Below are 15,591 nucleotides of genomic sequence, written 5' to 3'. Positions count from 1 at the left end.
TGAGTTCCATGATATTAAAAAGAGCACGGCGGATGAAGTGATCCAGGTTAGGAATGGATGGGTGGCTAAGTTTGGGCCTCGTGGCTAACCCCCCCCCCCTCCCCCTCGCAGTCCTCGGTGTTCGCGTACCGTTGACTTGACGACCATAGGCCTACTGGCTCATAGCTCTTGGCCGGGGTTGGTGTGGTACATACGTGTTTCACTTCAAGGTCATGCATTGATATATTTGCACGGCTCTTGATTGTATTGATGTCAGTAATATTCCTCACGGTTGGGGTACTGTTTTTGGAGCAATGTTTTTTCCCTACAGTGCCTGTGATTCCAAGTTTAGCGGGCGGTAGTGCTCCTTTGTTCGTCTCCGTCCTGTCCGCCACGTGCGACGTAAACAAACTGCTCTGTGACGTCACGACGCGCTGGGAGCATAAATCGACGGGCGATTCTCGCCCTCCAGTGAAATTTACTTGGTGGAAAACTAGGGGTACTCTGAATTAGTAGATTTATTTTGTTGTACCATTCCCATAGCGTAGAGCTGTTCTCTTGGCAAGTTTTTATTTTTGTTGGTTCACGAGCGTTGGGAAAAGCACGGAGATTCGTACTAGCTAATATGTGTACGCAATCGTTCGCGTGCACACATTGGAGGGTAGGGGATAGAAGGTGGGCGAGAGGGGACAGCTCGACGTAGGGGAAAGACGGTTGGGGTTCTTTTATGATTCCAGGCTCCGCTATAAGAGCGGGTACCGTTGTTGCTGGGCCAGTCCCCCAGTGCACCATATTATCGTACTCAATATATTTTGTTCATTTATGAAAATTGTGGTGTGCTATGTAACAAATTAAGAAGGTCTGTTGTGTTATCAGGATGTTGGTTCGGGGAAAAGAAGTATTGTAAACCATATTTGGGCGAAGCAGTTCATTGAGTGTTGGCAACGTCGCAGGGGGGAAAGGCCATTACAAAGAATTGACATACAGAATTGGTCATAGTTTCGTTGCCAAAATTGTTACAATATCAGTTAAGGAAGTGAAGAGGACCGTGCTTTCGTGCGGTTAACATTTAACTATGAATACTTGCTACCACCGATATAGGGAAGCAGTCGTTGTTTGGAGATATGGCAGCGTGGCGATGGAAACATTCGTTAAACAGCTTACAATGGGGGGCAGGTCAAAACGGTTGAGTGGTTGATCCCTGCCTTCCCTCTTTCCTTCCTTCTGCTCTGCATGTACACTGACGCCTTTGCCGTTTGAATTCTCCGCATGCCATGTTCCACAGCTCTGCGTTAATGCACTTCAAAGCTATTAGGAAATTTGTCATTACATGTAGTTAGGTTATTAATATGATAGAGGGTACAAACACAAATGTTGATGTTCACATTGCTCCATCTAAACATACTTTTTTTCTGAATTGTATTGTCGAGATCGTTGTCTCAGTAGGGAACATCTGGTGGAGATGATGTTTACCGTATGCTCCTGGAGTGAGCGATCTTAGTTATTTTCATGTCAGATGATAGAAGCCTTTATAAGGTATACAATTTGTTTACCTCAGGCGTGGCTGCATGGTACACCCACAGGAGGCAGGCCATTTCGCTTCGTCCTTGGGTTGTTTGATTCACGAATCATGTTTATTTCAATGTGAATGCTATTTCCAAAACATGAACTATTGTAGTTCTGTGCTGGTGATTATTTGGCGTCCTTGTACCTCGTGGAGTTACGGAGATGTACAGTATTTTGTTCTGCACTGGAGATCCATTAGAGTATATGCACTCTGAGGTGGATTCCTTAAAGAATCCACATTCATGTATACCTGTGAAATAGGTTGGTAACACCAACGTTTGTTTTGAATAGTCTGAGAATTTGTGAAGGCATTATGCGTTTCACAGCCACCTTCGAATTCGTGTCCAAGGTCAGTACATTAACATTTTCCGCCTCATTCTATTTCGCCTTGACACACTTGTGGAGGTTGATTAATTACCCGTAGTTTCAGTGCGGATGTAATAGAACGATTCGGTGTTTCGTGTTTGTGTACAACCTCGTGTTTGAGGTAGTGTGGTTTATAGAAAGCAACCTGATTCTATAACCATCCAAGACACCCCGTTGGGAAGGTCTTCTTGGGTTAGTTGGTGTTCATAGGTGGCCAGTTAATATAAAATTAAGTTGGCTTTGGTCTTAATGAGATATCGGCCTTACACGCAGTGCTAGAGAGAAATGAAACTTGGATATCGGTGTCAGTACATTATGCAGTGTTGACCACTTGGATGTATCAGGTTCGTCACACCACTGGTTAGGACGTGTTGCGGATAGCAATCAGCTGAAAAAGATTTCCTTCTGTGGCGAATCGTGGCCATGGGATATCACGAGTGAATCAAACCAGACTGTTCCGTGACTCAGTCGATGCCCACTTGCATAATTCGTGGACGAACCCCATCTTGTATGGGTGTGTGATGTGCTTCCCACATACATCTTTACAAGAGCGATCTTGGTGGAGACGAAGGGAGCGCTCACTGAATTCACGGCAAGGGGACTCGTCTGATCCTGCCAATAGCAGTTTCGAATGGGAAGGGTGCTGAATGAGAACTTGCTCCGAGAAGCCGTGGGGATTGGCGTCGTATTGTGAGTGAAACGACGCTTCCACCCCCACCCGCTCCTCCTACCTCACGTCTCCCATTGAATTTATTAGTGGCTCCCGTAGGTAATGCAAGATTTTTGGGTTATGTTCTGGCAGACTGACTTTCGAGTATAGTGTCCTCATGTAGGAACCGTCAGTCATTTGCTGCTACTTTTAGTATTCTTTAATACATCAGTATATATTTTACCAATAATTTCCTCCACTCATCCCGTCTTTAGTAACTATATATATAGAGTTCATGAACAGTTGGTACAACGCCAGTTTTATCGTTTAAACTACAATCTTAAATTTGTTTGAAAATGTTTGATAAATAGTGAATGGTTGAGTCAGTTATCAGTGCAAGATCTACAGAAATGTCAAGATGCTTAAACTTGTGTTTTAGAAATTCCGTTTAATGAACTAACTAAAATGGAAGAACCCTTCAAACAAGATGTGGGCGGGTGGGAAAATATAACTTAGTTTTGTTTCGGAAATTTGCGTAGTGTTATTGTTTTATATCTTAATGTTTACATTCAAAATAATAATATTTCGTCAGTAAAATTACATAGGTCGTGTTATGTTTTATAAGTGGTATACATGTTTTTGTTTTTCATGGTTAGTTTTGATTCTATTTTGCACCTAAGTCGTCATGGTTGCTTTTGCAAGTATGATTGATCATGAATCTTGTTACTTCAGGCCCACAACATAGTAAATGGTTTGGTTGAATTGTCTGAATTTTGCCATAACGTAATGTCCGTGGATTAATACAGTTCATTTGGATAATTTATTGAGTTCTTGGCAATATTAGCAACATAAAATTCCTCGATTTGTCTTTAAATTGAGCAAACGATATTCTGCTGTTCGATATCATATTCAAGAAACATATTAGTATGAACTAAGTGTATCAATTTTTATTCCAAACTTTGTCCGACAAAATGCACTAACGTGGCCTGCGGAACTATGAATCAACACGTCCCGCGCTAATGGCTGAACGTTTGCGTGTAATCGCAAAAGGCTCGCTAGGCAACATACTTATTAATATGGAATAAAGGTGTCAAGAATGTCGTAATCTGATTACAGATGTAGGATGTAGATGACCATGTTCACTGGTAGCGCAGTTCTATGAGTTGATTTTAATTACCACACAACTATGTGTCACGCAAGATTCTGCCTTGTGCATGTTGCTTAACTAGGGTAACAGCAGTGGCCATGTGTTTGTGTGTGTGTGTGTACGTTCGCGTGCGTGCTCATGTATCTTTGTGTGTGCTAATGTCTTTATGTCACTGTACGTGAGCCTGGAGGACGTAAATGTGAACCAACAGCGATGACTATGCACTTTTATGTTATGTAATATCCCCGTCTATCTAGTATTCAGACTTATGTTACGGTCACACGTGCAAGTGTACCCAATTACAGTTGTTTTATTGTCGATATGGCTCGTAGATTTAAAAATATCGTGGAATCAGCGGGACGATGATGTATGTTGTACATGGACATTGGTGATATACCAACACGTGTGAACATGGTGTGTGTTTGATATTACATTGTATTGAATCTCATATATTTGATTGTGCTGAGCATATGTGACTTCAGTTGGCTAACTCAGTCTACTATTAAAAAGTCCCTTTTGTGGGTGTCGTAGAGGAAATTCTGATGATGACAGACTGATATGTTTAGGAGGGGGCTTGTTGGCAGGAAATACCAAGGACATTCACATGGTGCGTAAAAAAAATGCCTACGTTAGGTTTTGAGTTATGGTTTGTTATTATCAATGAATGTCTGGGTGTAATCAGTGAAAAGACTCGATGTTTCTTTAAGGGGGAGTGAAATGTTGCTTTTGGAATATCTGGTGTAGTGTACATACATATGTGTGGTTCTAAGCTTGGCACATTTACTGCCAATATCGATGATTCCCGTTGGTCAATATGTTTTGCCGAAAACCCAGATGGGGAATATGTGTGTGTATATATATATATACACACACACACACACACACACACACACACACACACACATCAAGCGCGGATTATCCAAGTACCGTTGCACAAGTGTCCGCGCTATACTTTCAGCTGTTACAATACATTGTTTGTAGTAGTTCCATGTGGCTTTTTGTGGTCATAGCACGTGAATTTCAATTGTTCATTGAGAGTTATGCTTAATCAGGACGTTACTCATGTTGGTCTTTGTATTCTGTGATAAGGGCGATGACTAGTGCTGAGAATCAGATATGATGGCTGTTTCACAAGGCCTAGGTTTATGTACTCTGTTCAGTACCTTCCCAGATATCCCTTGAGTGTGCAGCTTGACTTGCATCAATGTTTAAGCTTTGGTCAGGCAAATATGAAGCTGAAACAAGACTTTGTATTTAGGGGTTAAACCAACTAGTGCAGTTATATCCATTAATCTGGTACTTCCAACTTTTGGCAATTGGCTCGATCCCCGTTCGTATAAAAAATTACACCAGACAGCCGAAAAGTCCGAAAACGTCTATAAAATGCAGAACTATAAACACACACAAGCCCAATTAAATATTTATTTGTACAGTTAGAATGGTACGGCTTCCATTGGTTTGATAATTGCATTTTTCTAGCATCCTGTGTTAAATTGGGAGAAAATATTTCTGATCTCGATTGTAGTGTTCCCTATTGGTTCATCCCATCTCCAAATTTCACAGCTGTATAGTACTAAAGCCAACCACAGCTAAAATTAAATTATTGAATGTTGTATCAATAGTTCTTGGAAAGACTCCGAAATATCATTAGTACTGTAACACGGCATATGTAACTCCATATTTCATGCTGCCAAAATATCGATTTGGATGCCGGTCATTACTGGCGGATGAAAAAGCTTGGCATTGTGTGCGCGTGTGCATGCACGTATATTTGATCACAATACTGAAGTAGCAAGCACGATCTTAGTCACGATTTTTTTTTTTTACTTGCTTGGTGAACTGCTCGACAGCAGACACTGGAACTATACACAGCGGCCTTGTGCCGGTGTGCGTTCGTGCGAGTACTTCATAGCCTTGCACACGGACGCCGAGAAGAGGGAGGGTGATAAAAACCCGTGTTTATGTAGTAGGGCGGGGGGTCACTGTGTACAAGTTTGCACCCATGCCAAGTAAAGGTTGACGAAGAGTATTTTCATAACGCCTAATAGCTTACCACAGTACATACGTGGCGGGACCCGAGGGCAGACTGCGAACACAAGGAGCGTAAGAAAAAACGTCGCATGCTAACTTCCTCCCTTGAACGCCCGGGCCTCACCCGCCTGGGGCTACTTGCGTCCTCTCCACGTCACTCCATATACCCTCCCTCGTGCCCGCTACACGTGTTACTATCCGTCGGAGATTTCTTTTTTGTCTTGATATTTTGTGCCTTTAAATAAGACGCGTGCAGTACCATGACTGATCTTGTTTAGGCTCAGTGTTCGCCTCATTTTTGGTCCTCAGGATTTCCCTTTCAGACGTCAACAGCGTATGTTATATGTGGCCCGTGTTACACGGAAGTGATGTTCATTTGCTATTGGCACTGTGAAATTGATGTAGAAGGTTTGATTGCGGAAAGTACGTATGTAGGTGGAATTGTATGATTGACACATGCTGCATTTGGTGTGGTGAATCCACAGTATGATCAAAGAGTGGGACTAACGAATTGGGATCTCGTGTAATTGAAAATGGGGGTGGTCTTTTTGTGTTGGTTCAGGTATTCTCCAGCTAACGGAGGGCCAAATTTCATCAAATCTTATTGAGTTTGTAGACTGGTTATCTCTACTGGAAATTTGAATGTTCGGAACAGGTCCATGAGCAAATTGTCACCTGCATATTAGTCTGTTGATTTTCCTGGCCGTCCAAAGCGTCCCAGTGTATTGATGTATTTTATGATGAATGAACCAAATCTGCCTCAGGACTTTTTTTTTTTAACAAGTTAAAGGTCCCGTGTTCTCAAAATGGCATACTCTATTACTACTAGGTAACTATCAACATCTTCCTGTGTCTATTTTCGTGCTTAACATCTATTTCTTTTGGCCCTCATCTATATAGTAGCTGACCACGCATCCACTCCCTTCCCCTTCCTGTTTTTGTTGCTCAGTTTTCCCACCTCCTCCGGCCTTTTCCTTTCCTCCCTCGCCCCCTTGCCACCACCACTACCTCAACCGCTCCTTCCACTTCTCCCGAGGCGTCCGACAACGAGGAAAGGCTCCATTATCTCGGGCACCTTAATTTCCTGCCTAGTCCTTATCCACACACACTCTGGTCTCACTCGGACAGCGCCTCGTTGGCTTCGACGGTTGGAAGTTCATCGGGGGATATTGGGTTGTCGTACGATAGTCGAAAGGATAGCAGTCACTAATTGGGGCTACTTGGAAGAGACTGATTTGCTCGTCTTGAATCGTAATTGGCGATGATTTTCCTGTGGTTCCGTGTGGCAGTATGGGAGTCTTGTTTTATATAAACGATGGCAGGTTATTTCAAGTTCATCTGTTGTTGTTGTTGTTGTCGTTCCCTAGACTGTCTGTCCGAGCAGTCCCGTCTCCCCAAGGAAGGCCACAGCCGAAACTGGGTTTTCCCACAAATCCTTTATAGAGTGTATGTTGTGTTGTTTGCGTGCATGATTGTGTATAATGCAGTCTTCCATTATGTGTTGTATGGTATGGGGTGAAGTGTTACATCCTGGGCAGCTGTTCACAACACGGTCGTCCAGCCTCTTCTGGTAGCTTAGAAGTGCTGGGTGGTGACCGCATCGCAGTTGAATGTTATGGTTAAAAAAACCACGATGCATCCCACATCTTGACCTGACATTGACTAAAGTTGTGTTGTGAAGGATTGTGTGTGTGTGTGTGATTCGCCATTGTTTTGACAGGGTAAACACCATCTCACTACGAAATTTTTATTGAACCATTTCGCTCGTTGAAGCTTTTTTTTCAAGTACACAGACGAAGTCATACAAACTTGTAGGTCACATGACCATAACAGCTCGCAATTTTTTTTCATTGCGGATGATAAATGAATTACTGGAGTTACATTGTTGAACATTCCCTTATTCTGATATGTAATATTTAACCGTCGATTAACCTGTGCTTCCTGACACATCGTCCTCATCCTGTCGGTTTCACATATTATCTGTCTTATTCTAGCCCACCAGGTAGTTGGTGTCGTCCCGCCTTACACGTTAGTCGTGTTTGTACGACATTGTGATGTTCGTATTTTAATCATGTGGCGTTTCATCTTCATACTCCTTACACGGAATCATGTGGACGTTTGCCATAATGCCCTTGACCTTCTTCTCTTTCACTTTAGTAAATTATTTTGTTACTGTAATATTTAGTTGCTGATGACTCCAAGATATAATGAATTGGAGATCTCATGCGACAGAAGTATTTCACTTATGTAATGTAGGTTGTTGGTTCCTGTATTTGGCCGTAAGATGAGTCACGCCCAACACAAGGAAGTTCAGAGCAGAGGGGGTGCGAGGTTGGTGAAAGGTGGAGTACAACAGGAAAAGGGAGCGTTGGCAAGGGAGGGTGCGGACCGATTCGAGGAAGTGCTTTTCCAAGAAGGTCGGGAGTACGCAGGAGGGGCCAGGGTTGTCATAGTAGGCGCGCTATGTCCCAGACGTCCGTCTCATCTTCCTATTGGTCCCCCGAGTGGAAAAAAGTGAATAACTTCAAGTTGAGAAGTAAATGGAATTAATGTTATAACTAATTGACTGACCTTGTATTTGGGTGTGAAGTTAAAACGTATTCAACCTATGTATGGTTTCACTAAACTCGCCATACAGCGGTGGGTCTGCGGTCCAGGTGCGCAATAAATTTGGGAGGTGAAGGAAATTGGTGGAAAGGTATTATATTTAGTTGGGCGTGGGTTGTTTGCATTCGAATGTCGGGTATACACAGGAGGACTGCTTGTTGGAAATGTGAATGGCGGGAACATGTGGTGGTTCAAGCCCAGGTGATATTGATTAGTGGGGGATCATCGTATGTGAACCGGGGTTGTGACCGTGCTTGCTGGTGGCATGGCCAATTTTTATTCGCACGATTTTATCTGCCATTCTTCATCGCCTTTCATGACTTCCAATTAAATACCTTGTAAGTGCGATCTCCACTGACAAGCACCCTCGTTTGAGTAGATTCGAGTGCTCTAGTACAAGGGACGGGCAGCTAAAGAGATGAAGGAGCCTGAGCGAGTGGCAACGGAAGAGGATGGGGGGGTCGGGTTGAAGGTGTTTGCGCAGATTAAAATAACTTTATTTTTATTCACGTTTTGGGTATTAGCCAAGGCAACTCTTTAGCGATTTACAGTTGTCGGCGAGAATTATGATTGTAAGTCTTCTGGTTAGGCCTGGTAACAGTCAGATCCAGATCGAGCAGGTAGTTCATTGCGTGGCTGTATGCTCTGCTATCCAAAGGATGAGAGAAATGGATGTATAAAGAAAAAAGGAGAAACAAAACCTAAAGTAGCTCATTCGTAAAATGGGGAAGTATGGCAGAACAATTTTGAATTAGTCAAAGGATGTTTTGGAAGGAAATTATGAGAGGAAGGAGAGGCGAGTCAAGTAGAGAAGAAAAGGTAAAATGTGCAGGTGGAGAAATGATAACGGAGGAGAGGTGGAGTATATTATGGAGCTGCTAAATGTGGAGGAGGATGGGAGAGTGGAGTTAGCAGTGGGAGGCGTTAAGAAAATGACAATGATGGGTGAGGAAAATGAAGGAGAAATCAGTAAGATGAAGTGCTAGTAGTTATGAAAATGCTGAGAGCAGGTAAGGTGCCTGGGTTAGAAGAGTGTCATAATAAGGGAGGTAAAGTAATAGTGGACTGGCTAGTGAGGGTGTTTAATGTGTGTCTTAGGGAGGACCCCAGCACTGGAAGAGTGCCTGTTTAGTTCCGCTCTATAAGGGAAAAGGGGATAAATGTGAGTGTAGTGGTTTCAGAGGGATCAATTTGAGTGTAGTTGGTAAGGCTTAAAGTAAGTTTTTAATTGAAGGGATTAGGAGAGGAACATTGTGGGTTTAGGAAAAGTAGGGGTTCCGTGGATCGAATTTTTGTAGTAAGGATATGAGACAACTTCATTTTTTTTTCTCTCTCTGAGAAAAATGAAAGGTGAGTACTTGTATCAGGGCCAGAGAGGGGATTAAGGGTGTTAGTGACGGAGTTTGGGAAGGTGTGTGATATGAGGAAGTTAAAGGTACTAAGCAAGGTGATGAAATGTACAAAGGGAGAGGATGGCAGTGAGTTTGAAGTAAGTTACAGAAGAGAGGCTGTAGGAAGTGGGGTCATAGTAGGCAGGAAAGGGAGGAGTAGAGGTAGAGGTAAATTGTAGATTGAGAGATGCAAGTAAATGCCTTGGGGTATTAAAAGGTTTTACGAGAAGTAGACATTTGAAAGTAAATGCATAGAGGAGATTGTGTGAAGGGGTGATTGTGCCGATGGCTTTGTATGAGATAGTGACTTGGAATTTAAGAGCACCATTCAGGAAAAATTTGAATGTGTTTGATATGAAATGTCTAAGTATGGTAAGGGGGTTGGATAGAATGAGAAACGGGAAAGTGAGAGCGGGAGTGGAAAAGGAGATGAAAGATAGGGCTGATGGTTTGGACACGTGGAAAGAATGAGTGAAGAAAAATTAGTAAATGGGGGGTGTAAGGCATAGGTAGAGGGAGTGAATTTGAAGGGACGACCGAGGATGAGATGGATGGATGGGGTGAAAGGGGCTTTGAGCAAGTGGGTAATGTTTACTGAGCAAGGGAGAAGGCAGGAAATGGGGATACAAGCGGAGATTAACTGTGTATTGGTGAAACTGTCATGCAATGGAGGGAGGGGTAGAAGGTGCTCATGTGTGAATTATATTCTTATGTAGCCCGAAGGGATTTCTTCCCGTCTTCACTTTTTCCGCATGAGGGGACGGAAAGGGGTTTTTGCCGATGAAGTGAAGCGGCCTAGCTGTGGATACACTATGTTTTACTGCATTGCTTCTGACCCAGGGCAGTGGACGGGATACATGGATGACCCATCATTCACGAACAGCTAAGATGTGAGGGAGGAAGGGGGTGGTGGAGGGGAGGGGAATGGGAGGAGGTACGTGCCTTTGATATATCTCCCTCTTAAGGGGGAAAGAGCTTTTGGTATATAGGCTAGAAAATATTTCATTCATTAAGTATGAACGCTCTACATGCGTGGATAGTGCTGCTTGAGTGAATCTTGAATAGTATGCACTTTTTTGCCAGTTTTTTTTGTTTGAGTTCACTGGATTGGGCGATATTTTATATTGCTGTTGGTATAGTCATGGGGGTCTTCTATATTTGAATCAGCAGTGACAATAATTGACTGAATAGTATCACGGCATTGACTAGTGTAAATGAACTACGAAAGAGGGTACGAGACAAGTTTCACATTGCTGCCGTAGAGCTGATAAAAAAAATCGCCTGACGTTAGCTAAATCCCCATCACCAGTAAAGTGGCAATTGTAAGAGCACGCTTTCTTTTGTTCTCCCCCTGAATCCTGTTCCATGCATTTTCGTTGTTGCAATGGTTATATCAGTGTTGTGCGTTTCCACTGCTGTAGTGGAGGGTTCTGTCGGTTGTATATACTCCCGTTTTGAACGCCTGTGTTTGTGTACGGTCGCATTGTGTTCCAGCCAGCGGTGTTTGCTCGAGCGGCCGTTGGGGGATGCTCGGGCATGCTTCACTTTCGTCTGCTCCGAGTTGTGTTTAGCTTATTTTTGTTTCACTCAAGTACACCACAGAGTTCGGGAACTACTGAAGATGCGCTTGCTGCATTTATGTATATGAATACTCAATAATTTACTGGCATCATAGAAATCAAATGCATGTGATCGCGGGCAATTTCCTATCGCTTACTCCAAGTCATCTATGGAAGGGGAGTTACGTGACGTTAAAACCGGGTCATGATATATGTGTATTGTGTATATATATATATATATATATATATATATATATATATATATATATATATATATATGACCCAGTTTTGTCATGCCAACACGACCGCGGTTATGATGTTTGTTTAAAAATAGTTTTTGCAATAAACACTAAACGTTCGCGAGTGGTTACGGTTGGCGTGGATGAATTCGTGTGAGAATTTGTGCGGGGTTCATTCTTGCTGGCTAATGCACAGAACCACTTTGCGGCCCCTTGCTTCCTCTTCTACTCCCACCTCTCCCTCTGAACGGCTTCCTGGTCTATCACCCAGCCTCACCCTTCCTTCGCCGGACCCATTAGCTTCCTCTGCGTTCTTCCTGTCCTTTTACTCACGCCCAGACTACAAATGTGATACACAAATATTGGCCACTTTTGTATGTTGTGTCATGTATGTGTCATCATTATGTGTGGTATGTGGATTACAAAATACAAGATAATTTCGTCTCTGTTGGTGGAGAGTTGCCCCTATCGTGGATCCATACGGAGCAGCCCCCAGAATGAGGAACACACACACACACACACACACACACACACACACACACACACACACACACACACACACACACACACACACACACACACACACACACCCGCGCGCGCGCGCATGCTCAGAACAAGAAACCCGGTTTTTCTGTGCTATATACTAACTTTCCCCTACCCCGACGCCTCCCCCACTACACGTCTTCCCATATCCTTTTTCTGTGTCGTCATTTATCACCCGCGCGTGGTTCATGCAGCTGCTCTCCTCCAATTCTACCCTCTCCATCCATGTGTGCACGATATGTACTCTTGTATTTTTTCTTTTCACTTTTCGTAAACAAGGTATGCATTGACAACAGTCTCGAAAACATTTAAGGCCTTGATAATGACGTGAATGTTGCAGCTGACGCATGGAATGTAAACAAAATAATCTTTCGTCTCCTTAAACTCACAAGTATTTTCTTTATTGCAAGTGGAGTGTGTGAATGTAAATGAATATTCTCGCTTTGTAATCTGTATGACTCCATTTTGGCAAATGTAATTAGGCTAAACGTGTGTGCTATGTAATTATGAAAAGCTGTTAACACAACCCCACATCATAGACCATGAGTCACCATCATAAAATAATATTGTAGGCTAAATAACGGTTTATTATTATGCGAAACTTGACCACAGTGCAGCTCTGCCTGTGGCGTGTGTGGTATGTGCCAATGGTCGATTTATGTTTACGATGTATTTTCAGCGACTGATGAGACAAGTGATGCCTCCTGATGCTTTCAGATGATTCATATTTGATTCTGGGCAATAGATTATCCATATAAACTCTCGTTACTAATCGTCACATAAGATATATGTCAAGCCATATCGCATAGTGCATTAAACTCGAGAAGTGAGGTTGGGGGGTTGCTCAATTCGTAGACAAATATTACTTGCTGTTGGATGTCTTTGCTGAGCATGTTAGTGTCGAGTATCATGGCGTGTGGCGTGTGCCATGCGTGATGATGCTCGATAGTGTGTGTATTCGTATGTGTGTTTAAATGCGTGGTATTGTTGGGAGCCGCATCCTGTGATTGTGTAACATGTTGCATACAATACAATTTTTCATACATACATCCTCTCGAACATTGTTGCATCATATTGCAGTAAGTATTAGAGCGGGCTAATACAAGCGAAGTATCGTAAGTTTCTGTATGTACAAGCCGGGAATTTTTTATGTTTTTGTGTTTCTGTATATGTACCATCTGCGTGCAGTTGAAGAAAGTTAAAATCACCTTTCATGTGGTACTAACATGTGATGTTCTGGGTTCAACTTCTCCCTGTTGAGGTTCGGTGTGGTTTGCATAGTCGCCGAACAAGGACGGTAGTGTGACGTCACTGGCGGGTGACTGGGAAGGAGGAGGTGGTTGAGCGTGGTACTGCATGTCCTCAGTGATGTGTGGAGGAGTGAGATAAAGAGGGATTGCAGGTTACGATTACTCCAGTGACGGTAGCATTGCACCGTCATTATCCACGGATTGTACAGTATGTACATATATACCAAAAACCTTAAAGAGAGAGTGGTGGTAGTGGTTGAGTGGTTTTGGTTGTCGACTGCTCATGGCACGACGGCTAGGAGACAGGCACGTTACAACATTCCGGGACTGCCCCCGATTCGACGTTTTCGATAACTGGATTCACGCTGCAACCCCACTCCCCCTCCCTCTCTCTCCCTTCTCTCCCTCCCCATCCCACCACCCTTTACTCAATTTCCTTTAACACTTCCATATTCATTGCGCACAAATAACGTTTTCCAGTACACTATACCGTCAGCACTTACAATAATTTACTTGACTTGTGGTTGAAATGTGGTTGTTTGATGACGTCATGTCGAGGCTACTTAGGTCGGGGACGGTGTGTTTCACCCGCCACGCCACGCGACAAAGACGGGAAGTTGGGGCGGCACAGGGCAATGTTCGGGAACTTCCTCCTGACGTGTGCTCTTACCTGTACACGCATGCATCTCTCTCTCTCTCTCTCTCTCTCTCTCTCTCTCTCTCTCTCTCTCTCTCTCTCTCTCTCTCTCTCTCTCTCTCTCTCTCTCTCTCTCTCTCTCTCTCTCTCTCTCTTTGTGTGTGTGTGTCCGTCCGTCCCTAATCTCTCGCATACACATAGTATGAATAAACTTGAATAAGCCATCTTTGTATACGCGATGAAACTAACATATAACTGGCCAGTGTGTTGTGGTGTTAAACTGCACGAGAGATCAAGAGAAATCCCAGTCATATCTAGATAAATGCAGTTGGGTCCGGTGTGCGTGGGAGAGAGTTGGGAAATGCCGATGACTTACAAGGAGAACCGAAAAACAGAATTTAGGGGAGATGTGAACGTTTCTCTGTGTTTCAAGGGCAAACTTCGTAGAGAGAAAATACATTTTAGATACATCAGTGGAACTAGAGAAACGAGGATTAAACCAAGGAAATCAGACGAATAATATCTTTAGGGAATAATTTGTCATTAGAAGTAATGTAGGCACAAATACTTGCAGATGTCATCACAAACATAAGAAGGTTTAGGTCATCACGAGTTTATATTTATCCCCCAAAATGATCAAACTTATAATGGTAAGGTGTGCGCACGTGAAAATATGAACGAAAAATATTTTATTTCGTAACATGGCGCGCACAAACACACGCACATACACCAACGCACGCACGCACACACATGTACTACCACGTCCCTCGTCTCCGTTTTCTACTATTGCCCGAGTATCTGCCCCCTCCTTCTCTTTGTCCTCATCAGCTTGTCGTCTCTCAAATTTCTCTACCCCATAACCCTCCTCTCTCTCTCATCCCCTTTTCCTCGTCACGCCATTTATTCTCTCAGTTTTCGATCACAGCAGTCTTCCCCTCACTGCTTCCACGTTTTCTTTCACGGCATTGATCCCATCCTTGTCTCTAGCTCTCTTTCCCCTTGCTTGTCTGTCTGTTCCCGTCCATATTTCTGTTCCTCCCACGCATTTCCCCCCTTTTCTCTTTGCCTCCTCTTTCTTGCACCGCGTAGCCACTATCTCTGACTTAACGGTTCTTCCTCTTGTCCCTCTTTTTCCCTTTCTTCTCGTCCCATACCTCAACTGTATATCCCTTCCTATCGCTCGCTTTCTGTATTCTTCCCTCCTTTATCTTATCTCTCTCTATATCTATTTACACACACACACACACACACACACACACACACACACACACACACACACACACACACACACACACACACACACATAGTAAGAGGCTTTCAGTTATCAAAATAAAATCGTCTAGCATTAGGTATGTAAGACAATGAAACTCGCGAAGGGATAAATTGAAATAGGTTTGCGTCCTTTGTGGAATAAGGGTTTTTCAGCATCTGAGTGAATTGAAATGTTATTGGCCACAGTAAACACGCACAAGACGAACAGCTTAACAATAATTTATGGTCCAGCATATAGCAAACACCCTCATACTTTGTATTGTAGATGCAGACTATTGGTTTGTTTACATCATCAGTGCTATGACGAGGTTCAACTGCGTCGACTCTGGGAATTTGACTCCTTTACGTGCCCCCC

The 15,591-nt window shown here is 43.3% G+C and overlaps 2 protein-coding genes across 4 annotated transcripts in view; one reads left to right on the top strand and one right to left on the bottom strand.

The window, feature by feature from the left end:
• The window catches only part of LOC143017763 (normal mucosa of esophagus-specific gene 1 protein-like), a 554,471-nt gene that overhangs the window by 250,725 nt on the left and 288,155 nt on the right, over positions 1-15,591 (bottom strand). The window lies entirely within an intron of this gene.
• The window catches only part of msi (RNA-binding protein musashi), a 93,699-nt gene that overhangs the window by 1,397 nt on the left and 76,711 nt on the right, over positions 1-15,591 (top strand). The window lies entirely within an intron of this gene.

The sequence above is a fragment of the Oratosquilla oratoria genome, chromosome 33, assembly GCF_046742065.1.
Source record: "Oratosquilla oratoria isolate Oo_2021 chromosome 33, ASM4674206v1, whole genome shotgun sequence".
NCBI classification, from domain to species: Eukaryota; Metazoa; Arthropoda; class Malacostraca; order Stomatopoda; family Squillidae; genus Oratosquilla; species Oratosquilla oratoria.
Note: the sequence above shows the minus strand (reverse complement) of the source record. Positions and strands in the feature narration are given on the sequence as shown.